This window comes from Gambusia affinis, linkage group LG07 (assembly GCF_019740435.1).
Source record: "Gambusia affinis linkage group LG07, SWU_Gaff_1.0, whole genome shotgun sequence".
NCBI lineage: Eukaryota > Metazoa > Chordata > Actinopteri > Cyprinodontiformes > Poeciliidae > Gambusia > Gambusia affinis.
In genome coordinates, this window is record NC_057874.1 from 5,833,264 (window position 1) to 5,843,852 (window position 10,589).

Genomic DNA, 10,589 nt, shown 5'->3' on the forward strand with positions numbered 1-10,589 from the left:
AAGGATGATTGACAGCGCTAAGACCCTCCTCCTGGCTCTGATTAGTTGTTTTAGACTGGAAGCAGTGCATTTCTTCAGTAGCAACACTGAAGAAATGCGACCTTTTCACAGATCGCCCGTCATATTGTCACCACATGGTGATGGATTTAACAAATGAGGAAAAAGAAACAAAAACATATTTCTGTAAAAGTTACATCCTGCAGATTAAAGTACTACTTTGTACTTGTGTGTAAAATTAAATGTAAAACAATACTTTGCTATTTGTGGCTGTAACTCGGAGAGGGGGAAAAAAGGTGGAAAAGTTAAAGGGTCATAAAAACTAGACAAGATATCATCATAGTTTAAGATGTTAACAAATATACATAAAGTCAAGAGGTGAAATTCTCCAACGTGTGCATGTATGTATTAAAGAAGCCATCTTACAGCTCTCACATGCTAGATTACAGACGATTCCCCAGACACTGCCATGTTTTTTCCAGAGCTATGCCGGCATGCCAACACAGCAGCCCAGTGACACCACTTAAGCACATGGTTTATTCATGCTCACTCTCCCTCTGTCCCTCTCAAATGCACTTAAAGCTGTGTCATGCTGCTGACTTCTAATTGGGCTCAACGCAGTTCAACAGATGCGTCTTCCATCAAATCAATCATGAACAGAGCAGCGTTGCTTATGCAGCTGGGATTCATCTCAACAGATATCTTTCCGGACAGAAAAGTAATTAAAAAAAAAGACCTCAATAAAAGGCGGAAAACATTGAAAGGGAGATGCACACTAGAAAAAAGTCTATGTTAGACAAATAATAATAATGATAATCACAGTTTAAAGCCTCAGAGAGAGGCCAGACCTTGGGGAACACATTTTGCTTTTCTGTTTTCTGCTTCATTGAATACAAAGTGGGAGAGGCCTTGTGAACAAGCCTTTGCATGATAATGTCAGGGCAGATGCATAAATAAAACTGAAGGATTTCTCCTCAGATAGGACAGAAAGACAGCCATGTTCTATCAGACTGAGATCTTGTCCTTGGCTTCAAGTATGTTGTAACAGATGAATTTGTTCCTCCTCCTGCACTTTGTGGGCCAGGCTAATAAAAATATCCCCCGTCAGTTGGCAGCATAAAGAGGAAAACGGCTCATTGCAAATGAGGCGGACCACCTCAATGCCTTCCTTTCACCGACTCTCAGAGTTTTACTCCTATTATTTTTGCAGCCTGGCCTCGTTGGTTCAAGGCTGACTTCTCCTCATCGCCGACGAACAGGCGTACAGACATATCCCCAGCGGGCTGTCCTCTGTTCAGAATAAATCCCTTGTTGAATGTCTATGTCACCATGACTACATTATGATGAGAAACAGAGCTGGTGAGGAAAAGTCCCAGGAGCTAAAAATGTAACGGCTCAAGGACAACGGATCGGTAGAACCGAGGAGGAGAGAAGTCCTTGTGTTGTGGAGCCTTTCTGGTGAAAGCAGCCCACGGGCTGCAGCAGTTCCCATTTATCCTCAGAGTGCACTGCTTGAGGCTTGAAGCAGGCAGATGCGTATCTGTGCTTCTTACTGGGCATGCTAAGGCTCAGAAATGCTCTAAACTTCAGTTTGCATTCGTAGAAAATGTCCTGACCTACTAAAGACAACCGTCACAGGGTTAAAACGTAGCACATGTCCAGCTGTGGCCGTTGCTCCAAGACCCCATTATGGATTCTAATAACATGCATCAAACATCACCCTGGTACAATGAATTCAACTCAGCTTTTCTGTCATAATTTCCAAAAGGGCCACTGAGAACATTAATAGCAGAAGCACGTGTTGTTTTAGATGCATTGTTCCACTTCCTCAGGTAATGCCATAATTCATTCAAAAACAACAAAAAAGGCAAATTAGTTGTTTCAGCTGCAAATGTGTGACACAATGTCAGGACTCACCGAATGTCACAGGACGCACAATGCAAAGAATTTACCAAGTCAAATATTGGCATAATTAACTTTATTTCATCCATCATAGTTTATAATGTAAGAATATCTTTATAATTGAAAAAGACTTAAATATTTTCGCTCTTGTTGAGTCACATCCTTCACTATTTCTTATTTTCACAGCTTAAGAGTTGTTTGATGATCCAAATTACTAGAGACAAAATACTTTTTTCTCAGGGATGCATCTTCGCTGTCATGGAGGTTTTAAAAATTAAGAACAAAAGCTGTAAGAGGGTGTTTAAAAGGAAACTACTGTTAAACACGTCTTCATCCAGGCAGCTTACAAACTGTAACAGGAGTGAGATGTAAAACAGACACCAAGCAGGATGAATGCGTTGCGTCAGAGTTGCTTGGTTTTTTGGTGTGTTGAACTTTCAATGTCTGTCCATTAACGAATGTGTTGCATTTAGAAATGCAAACTTTTAGGAAAACTCTCAGTTAAAGTCTGCATGTACTAGTGAATACACACTGAATTCACACAGACTGACAGACTAAAATAATCCCAAATCATTAACATATACAGATGAGAGTACAATTATTCTAATCACTGGCAGATTTAGATTAAAAATTATTGTTATCCAGCCAAAAGGTTTGAATCTGATAAAAAAGAAATCCAAGTAAGATGACCTAAAATCGCAGTTCTGTAAACTATTTTTCCATTTTAACAAGACTGTGTATATTATATATCATGTTGTCTGAAGGGAGAAGATAGAGTTGGGATTAATAACCCGTTTAGAAAATAGTAGTTTGTTGTTGTTGTTTTGCTGCAACTAGGAAAAATCTCATGCTGTGACATATGTAGAACTCACACAAGAACTGAAAATAGGCTGAAAAGGATAAAATCTTCTGTTGTTTCATCTTTCTGAAGACAAACAACATAAATGATCAATAGTCAAACATGAAAAGTTAATTCAACCTGACAGTTAGAAGCTGACAGAAAAGGATAGTTTGGCAAAGGAAAGCTGTAAACTAATTGGATCCGTCATAGAGACAAACACACACCCACCGAGACGCACACAATCTCGCACACACTTTGTTCCCGTCCGTCTGTTCTTCAGCGCTGCAGAGGTTGTGGAAGTGTTGGCAGACCGTGGGATCCGCAGATCAAAGAGCAGCCCCCCTGTTGAGGACTGCAGTCCCAAGAAACACAAGCCGTTATGGGCAAGAGCCAGCATCACATCCCCAGCTAATTAACCAAACCCCCTTTGACACCACGCTATTTGCATTCTTGATGTACAGCACTTGGAAAGTATCTGCTTCACATTTTAAACAAGAAGTTTGTGGGTGTATCTAGAAAGGCACCCCAGTCCTTTCAGCACAGATGCATTGGTAATCACTTTAAAACGCTGTGAGAACAACTACACAGAGAAGGTTAATTACTAAAAAAAAAAGGTGAATTTAAAACTTAATTAAAACAAAAGGCTTGTGTGAACTTGATTGCTCTTGACTTTGATACAGGTAATGTAATTTTGAGGCAACTCGAGTTACAACGAAGGACGGCTAAGCCTCGAGAGCTCTGAAGTGTGGCTTTTCAATTTCGCCACTCACTGGAGTGAAAGAGTGGCGTGAATTATGGATCAACCGGCCCTAAACGGCCATGTAGATCAGGAACGGGTCGTGTTTGGAGTCCTCAATAATTAATTACTTGTTTGCTACTGAGTGGACGTAGCTTCTTTTCTGTGTGCCTTTGTGTCTGCAAACAAACACTGGCTGGCGTGCAGGGATGTGAGCAGAGCAGCAGAAGAGCCTGCTGTGAAGATCGACATCAGAAAGAAAGGTCAACAACGAGGCAACAGGGTGGGGTCAGGGATAGAGTTGTAAAGCAGAGCCAGGGAATAAAACAGTATCCCAAGATTTGAACACCTCACTGCTGAATCCATCAATAAAAATACAAATAGAACAGTGAAACCCATCAAGACAGGACCGCGTATCTGAACTGGCAGACCAGAACAGAGAGTTTTTGTCACAGAAGCAGCCAAAAGGCCTGCAGAGAAAGTAGAAGGAAATATTAGTTATGCACACTATAAATTTAGTCTTTATGGAAGAGCAGGTCAAACAGAAAGCTGTTGTTCCAAAAAAAGAAGGGTCAAGTAGTCGTTTTGCAGGTTCCAAGCATTGTAGGAGACACTGCAAACAGATGGAAGAAGCTCCTCTGGTCACATTAGCTACCAAAACCTACTTGGTGAAACATGGTGGAGGAAACAACGTGCTATTTTCCACCTGGCAATGGGCATAAACCTGCAAAAACACAAAATCTCACCAAGTATTTTTGGTCTAGTTGCTAGTGCAAATATCTTAGTACACTTGACATAAGACAAAACTAACTTATAAGTAACTTTTCAGTAAGATGTAGGAGCTTGTTTTAAGTCAATAATTCCTTAATGTTGATGAAACCGTGCTAGTTTCACTGGTAGATTATTCCACTTATAACATGGTGAAAATGTTTTGTTATAAGTGAATTTATCTGCCACACCTGATGATCAAATCGTATTCAGGTGGTGGCATGGCCCAGTCAAAGTTCATGCCTAAATCTATTTGATAATTTATAACGAGACTTAGAAGTTGATGTCCATCCAATCTGAGCTATTAAACCAAAAAAGTATGAGCAAAAAAACTCACTCTTAAATGTGTAAAAGTGATCTTTCTATCTGCCTAGCCCAAAAAGACTTATTTGTAGAATAATAATAATTTAAAAAAAAATTTCCTTCCACTTCAAAATTATACACAATTTTGTGTCAGTGTATCCAGCTAAAACACATTGAAGACTGTAGTCATAAAGCACTGAAATGCAAAGCGAAAGTTTGACAGGTATGAATACATTTGCAACGCACTGCATGTGAGCGCACTCTTCCAGCTGCTAAGGCGAAGCTGCATTATTCTCTCAGCACATGTTGGCACTTACTGCCAACAGAGTGTCCAGTGTGCTATAACAGAATGACGCCTGTGCAGCATATTGATGAAGTTATCTGTGTCTGTCCACTGCATCCTACAAAACCTGTAAGGATATGTCTTCTTTACCCTGTGGCCATGTCTCCATGGGTTCCCCAGAACAGCCAGCTAAGCAGACTGCAGTCAGGAGGGAGGATATGAGGTGGCTCCTCCCTCTACCCTGCAAGGAGTAAAATGATGAATTGTGCTAAATCCTATTTGGCAACTCAAACAAGAAAAAGAAAAAAAAGACAGATTAAGCTAGCAACGCAAAAGCCAGAAAAGAGCTGATGCAGCCAGAGCAGAGGAGGGCCCATTAGAGAGAGGCTCGTGTCTGTCTTTCTGTCCAACTGGGTGACACCCCGTCCCTTAATGAGCTGTCTGAAGTGAAACAGGAGAAATTCCAGCACAATAAATTACCAGGCTTATTTCTCCCTGTTCGTCTCCCCTTAGACATGGCTGAATAGTCTTTGTATCTGGGCCCACATCGTCCACGATGAAACTCTGTCCAACAATCTGCAGCGCTATTTACATAACTACATTTGATGTTTCCAGCCAAACGAGTGACATGTTTTCTTCTACAGTTAATTAGATTCTGGAATTAGTTTTTCTAAGAGAGAGAGAGAAAAAAAAGAGGATAATTTCTCTTCTGCTTAGAGTAGAAAATATTCCCATTTGGAAGTGACAAGATAAAATTGTGTATGGGGCTAATTGCGTGGCAGCAGTGGCAGAATTAGAGCTGGAGAGAAAATTTATTTATGCAGTTAGGAACCAATACTCTTTTTCCAGCACGAGTCTATTTAGCATGCTCGCTGTGAAGCGCTCACTCCGACAAGGCGAACCTCATTAAGATAGAGCAAAGTAATTCACTCGAGGAAAAGAGCTAATTCCTCATATCTGTCTTTTCTGCTTGAGATTTGAAGACAAACTGAAGTGAGGTGCAGAGGGTACGGACAGGCGAAGGTAGACCTTTATCCTGACATATCTAATGCAGATTAAGGAGTCAACGGTGAGAATGTAACGCCACCATTAATCCAATGTTGACATAATTGGAGAGCAGTCTGAGTTTTATTCAAGCCAACTCTTTACAGACCTGTCAAAAAATTTTTTACATCTAGAGTCACCTCCAAAAATAAAAACACCTCTTGAACTTTTTTAGATTTCTTAAAGCAACAGCTTATAACTTCTGCAAATTAGAGTTTATAGCAGAGTAGAATGAAAATATTCCAAAGTAATGCTGTATTGCACATGTAAAAACTGATAAGTGCGGCATGCTTTTATATGCAGCTCTCATGAATCAGAGCCTTATAGAACAACCTTTTACTGCACTTGCAACTCCATTTCGTTGGGTTTTTATCTCCAACTGATATACACATTTACCGATTCATTTTTTATGCACTAATGGGGAACAAAAGTCCAGAAAACAGCCAAAAACACTGAGTTTCTTAATATCAAGGCTAAAAACTCAAAAGTGCTCAATCTGATGTGGATTCGGTTGATTATTCTGATTATGACATTTAAAATGATTTTTGGCGTCATTTCTTATACACTTGAAATAAGGCAGAACCAATCGAAAAGTAACTTTTTAATCAAGATATAGGAGCTTGTTTTAAGTAAATAATTCCTTAACATTCATTTTTTTAAAGAACCAGTTCCACTGGTGAATTTTTTCACTCAACATTGTTATAAATTAAATAATCTGCCAGTGAAACAAGCACTTCTTTAAATCAACATTAGGGATAATTTACTTCAAAACTATTTTCCATCTCTCACTGAAAAGTTACTTATGAGATCATTTTTTCTTACTTCATGTGTACTTGGATATTTGCACTACAAAGTAAAAACACTTGGTAAGATTTTGTGTTTTCGCAGTGTAGTAAACTTTAAACAGGTCTACAAAATGACCCTCTTTCCACAATGTCATTTATTTAGGAAAATGTTTGACAAAAGTACGACTCAGTTGCGTTGCAGATTCCTGCAGATCATCCAGAAACACCACAGGCCTCCTGGCTGCTTTATTTGCCATTGAGCCATAATAACCTAAGTTTACTTTAACACTCCTCGACTTCTTCCCTGACCTGTCTTCTGTGTTATTTGATCTTCATGATGCCGACATTAAATTACACGCAGCATTTACTTATTTTGCGGGCTATTGCTTACACGGGATTATATTTACAGTATAATCTGTTGAGGTTTATATGGGCTGTAGTGTGACAAAATGAGAAACGGACCAATAGGAGGAGTAATGTTGCAGGGCACAGTTTGTATTCAGTCTATGCCTAACTAATGAACAGGGTTGAGCTCCTATCAAGCAGAGGAATAGGAGAAAAGGCAGGAAAAAGAAAGTGACAGACAGAGGCTGGTCATCCGTTAACAGAGTAGTCCACACATGGGATGTAGCATTTACGGAGAAAAGCCAAATGCCATAACAGTTAATCCGGCCTTGAATGCCATCTGTTTCATTACTCTTTATAACACGGCTGTGGATCCACGTTTCAAAAATGGATGTACACTTTTCTCTATATTTGCAGGAACTGCAATATGTGGATAAAATATTGTCACTTGTCTCCAGACTGATGTGTCAAACTAGGACACACACAGAGAAAGGGAATGAATATATCATTTACGCAGCCCACAGCAGGGCCAGGAGATGCCACGCCGTTTACTCTGCAGGGAGTTGCAAATTTCTTTTGAATCACCAAGGTCTAATTGACAGAAAAACAATGCGCTGTCACTTTGCTGGTGCGACTGTCATTAACACATTTGTCATTTTTTTTGTATGTGCTCCAAGGCATTATTGTTTTGTTGGCCCCGATCCCTCCCCAGTGCAGTGAATGTGTTTTAAAATGGTTGTGAGCAGAATGTTGTTAGTTGCGCCACACTCCCTGGGGGGAACAAAACACAGGAACAATTGGCTCGTTAGAAGGAGAGAGAGACTTCAGGCTGCAATATGGCTGGAACGCACTCAGAGGAGAGACACAAAGTCAGTCAAGGAAGAGCACAGACGGATAGGTGGGAGGGGCGCTGGGAGAAGCAAAGGCACGTCAACGGAGCAGAGACAACTTTGTGTTCGAAGCAAAACGACGGTAAGATTGGCAAGTGAGAGTCGCAAGATGATCTGAAATATTAACGTGTCTGAAAATGATGAGTGAGGAAGGAGTTAAATGTCATGCATGTTGTAGTCCAATAAGTTAATCACATAGTCCTAATCACTTCTACACAAATGCAAGACTTTGGAATTAGTTTTAAGCACCTGGAAGGTGTGGGTACTACAGGATTTTTGTGACTATAGGTACTACAAGTCTGCATACGCAATGCCTGTAACCTTGAGTTGTACGATAACTTTAAAGGACTTTTCTTTCTATCCCCTTACACAATTTGTAATACCTTATTTCATTCACACACACCTACTCGTACTGGAGGCTGTAGAGGCAGGGGATTAAATCACCTTCTGACCAGAAGCTCCACAGTCAAAGAGCTTCACTGCTGTGAAGATAAAGTAACCCCTTTACAGATTTGTCCCATTTCAAATCAAACTAATTTTGAAGTTGGATAAAGATAACCCAAGTAATGAGGTTATGCTTTTATTTACCAATGGAAAAGTAGCAATCCAGGCCAATCTGGTGTTTTGCTAAGATATATATATTTTCCCACTATTAAATCATGAATTAACTGTTATTATCCTTATTTTGGGTTGAATTTTGTCTAGAAGGGGTTACAAAGGCTTTGGGGTCCTAGTGACGTGCAGTGAAGGCAATCATTCACACATAAAGAAAAGACATCACAGGACTGAAGCTTCCCAGGAGGAGCCATAATTACTCCAGCAGCACAATGTGACAGCATAATGTTCTGGGGCTGCAGTGCTGCTTCAAGAACTGAAGGACTTGATGGAGCCATAAATTCAGCTCTCTCCTAGTTTTACGGAATTAAATTTGTTTCCCAATTATTCCATCAAAAAAAAAGTTGTTTTCGAAACTTTTGGAATTGTAATATTTTTGTTTCAAACAAAAAAAAAAAAACAAAAATCAAAAAACAAAAACAAAAAAAAACCTTTTCACTTAAAAAACTAGCAGCAAAGCTAAAGTGGGAAAACGCACTTCGCTGTTAGTTAATAAATACACGGAGGCATTAGATAACAGTTTTAACACATATGTCCTCCAGATAGATTTGGTATTTTGCAACGCTTAATGCAACTCGACAAAGATGCGCTGGTTAACGAATTCAACATAAAGACCGGCGAATATTACACAAGTCTAGTTCATGCACTTTACCTAGTGCAAACATTAGCTAGCACAACATGCTAATAGGGACCGCGGCAGACAAAGTATGTGACTTTCGTCATAAGTTACGTAAGATTTCTTCTTTGAAAAAGGGGAGGACACTTTAGTAACTGTTAACGGTGAAATTTTATGAAGATTACTTACCCTTCACCTTCTGTGTCGGGTCACTGGAGCGAAGCAACAAGCCTTGCGGTTTGGGCAGAGTTCTGAGATAACACAGAGTCAGTGTCATCGGCCTTAACCAATAGGAACACGTCTTACATTGCTCGTCTTTAGGCTCCGCCCAGGATGTTCATGTTTCCACCAATCAAAACTCTTCGAATTCGATCAAAAAAAGGGGCCGTCAAACAAAACTTTGAGAATCGCAACCAAAAACTTAAGCTGTCAACCAAAACATTCTGACATGCGCAAATCAAAGTTTATGTTCTGCAAATAACTTTTTCACTTTTTGAGACAAAAAATTTGAGATTTTATTTTATTTTTTTAAATAGCTCTTTAAACAAAACTTTTTGTTTTTGACATGCGTTTTCCTTTTAGTTTGAAACAAAAAAAAGTTATTACAATTCCAAACGTCTTCACAATTATTTTTTTATTTGAGATTAGTTTTTTAGTTGTTGTTGTTTGATTGAATAATTGTGAAACAAATTTAACTCCATATAGTTTTAGACTTGGGCATTTTTGGTCAATGTGTCATTTAAATACTGAACCTTTTTATAACTTGACAACTCAACCAAATAACATGTAAACAGATATAAGCATAACTAAATGTAGTTCAAAAATTATTTGATCATTTGGTTAAACTAAATGTGACTTTCAACATCTGTGTGAGGCTTAATTTGGACATTACGTTACATAAAAAACTATCTCTAAATTTTCCTGTATTTATAAAGATAAGGATTGACCAACCTAAAATAGAAAATAAAAACATGACCACAGATGTCTGGTAACTGGGAAATATGTCCAGCCGTTATGAGTTTCCTTTGAAGCTTTGAATAAAAAAAAAAAAAAGGTAAATTAAAGAGTCAATGATTTTTTTGCTTTACTTTTAAAGAGGAAATGGAAAGCAAAAGAGGACGTCCACTAGACAGAAAATGTCTTACTGCACTTATCGAAAACATTTTTACAAAGAGAATGCCAATATGCCGTTTTAACAGCAGAGCAGCTTTTTCTCCATCTGCAGTATACGGACAAAAGGTTTCTATCTTTAATGACACAAAGTCCACAAAAAACAAGATTTATGGATTCTTGGAAACTCTCCAGAATAGGGGGAATAAGCAGATTTTTTTCCCATCATGCCATTTCTGAGTACTTGAAATGAAAAAAAAAAAAAAAATCAATAAAGTTTAATAAACACTTTTTTTTTCTGTCCACATCCCGTGCTGCAAACCACTGTCATTTCTGATGACTAATAACACCCAT

General features: G+C 38.9%; 1 protein-coding gene across 3 annotated transcripts in view; it reads right to left on the reverse strand.

Moving 5' to 3' along the window:
* sulf2a (sulfatase 2a) overlaps window positions 1-9,412 on the reverse strand; it is a 72,693-nt gene extending 63,281 nt beyond the window's left edge. For 2 of the 3 annotated variants that reach the window (XM_044121869.1, XM_044121863.1), the window contains exon 1: window positions 9,315-9,412. The gene's annotated coding sequence lies outside the window, so the exon portion shown is untranslated. The remainder of the gene's footprint in view (window positions 1-9,314) is intronic. The other variant, XM_044121866.1, reaches the window with a different exon arrangement.
* Between the last annotated feature and the right edge of the window lie 1,177 nt (window positions 9,413-10,589).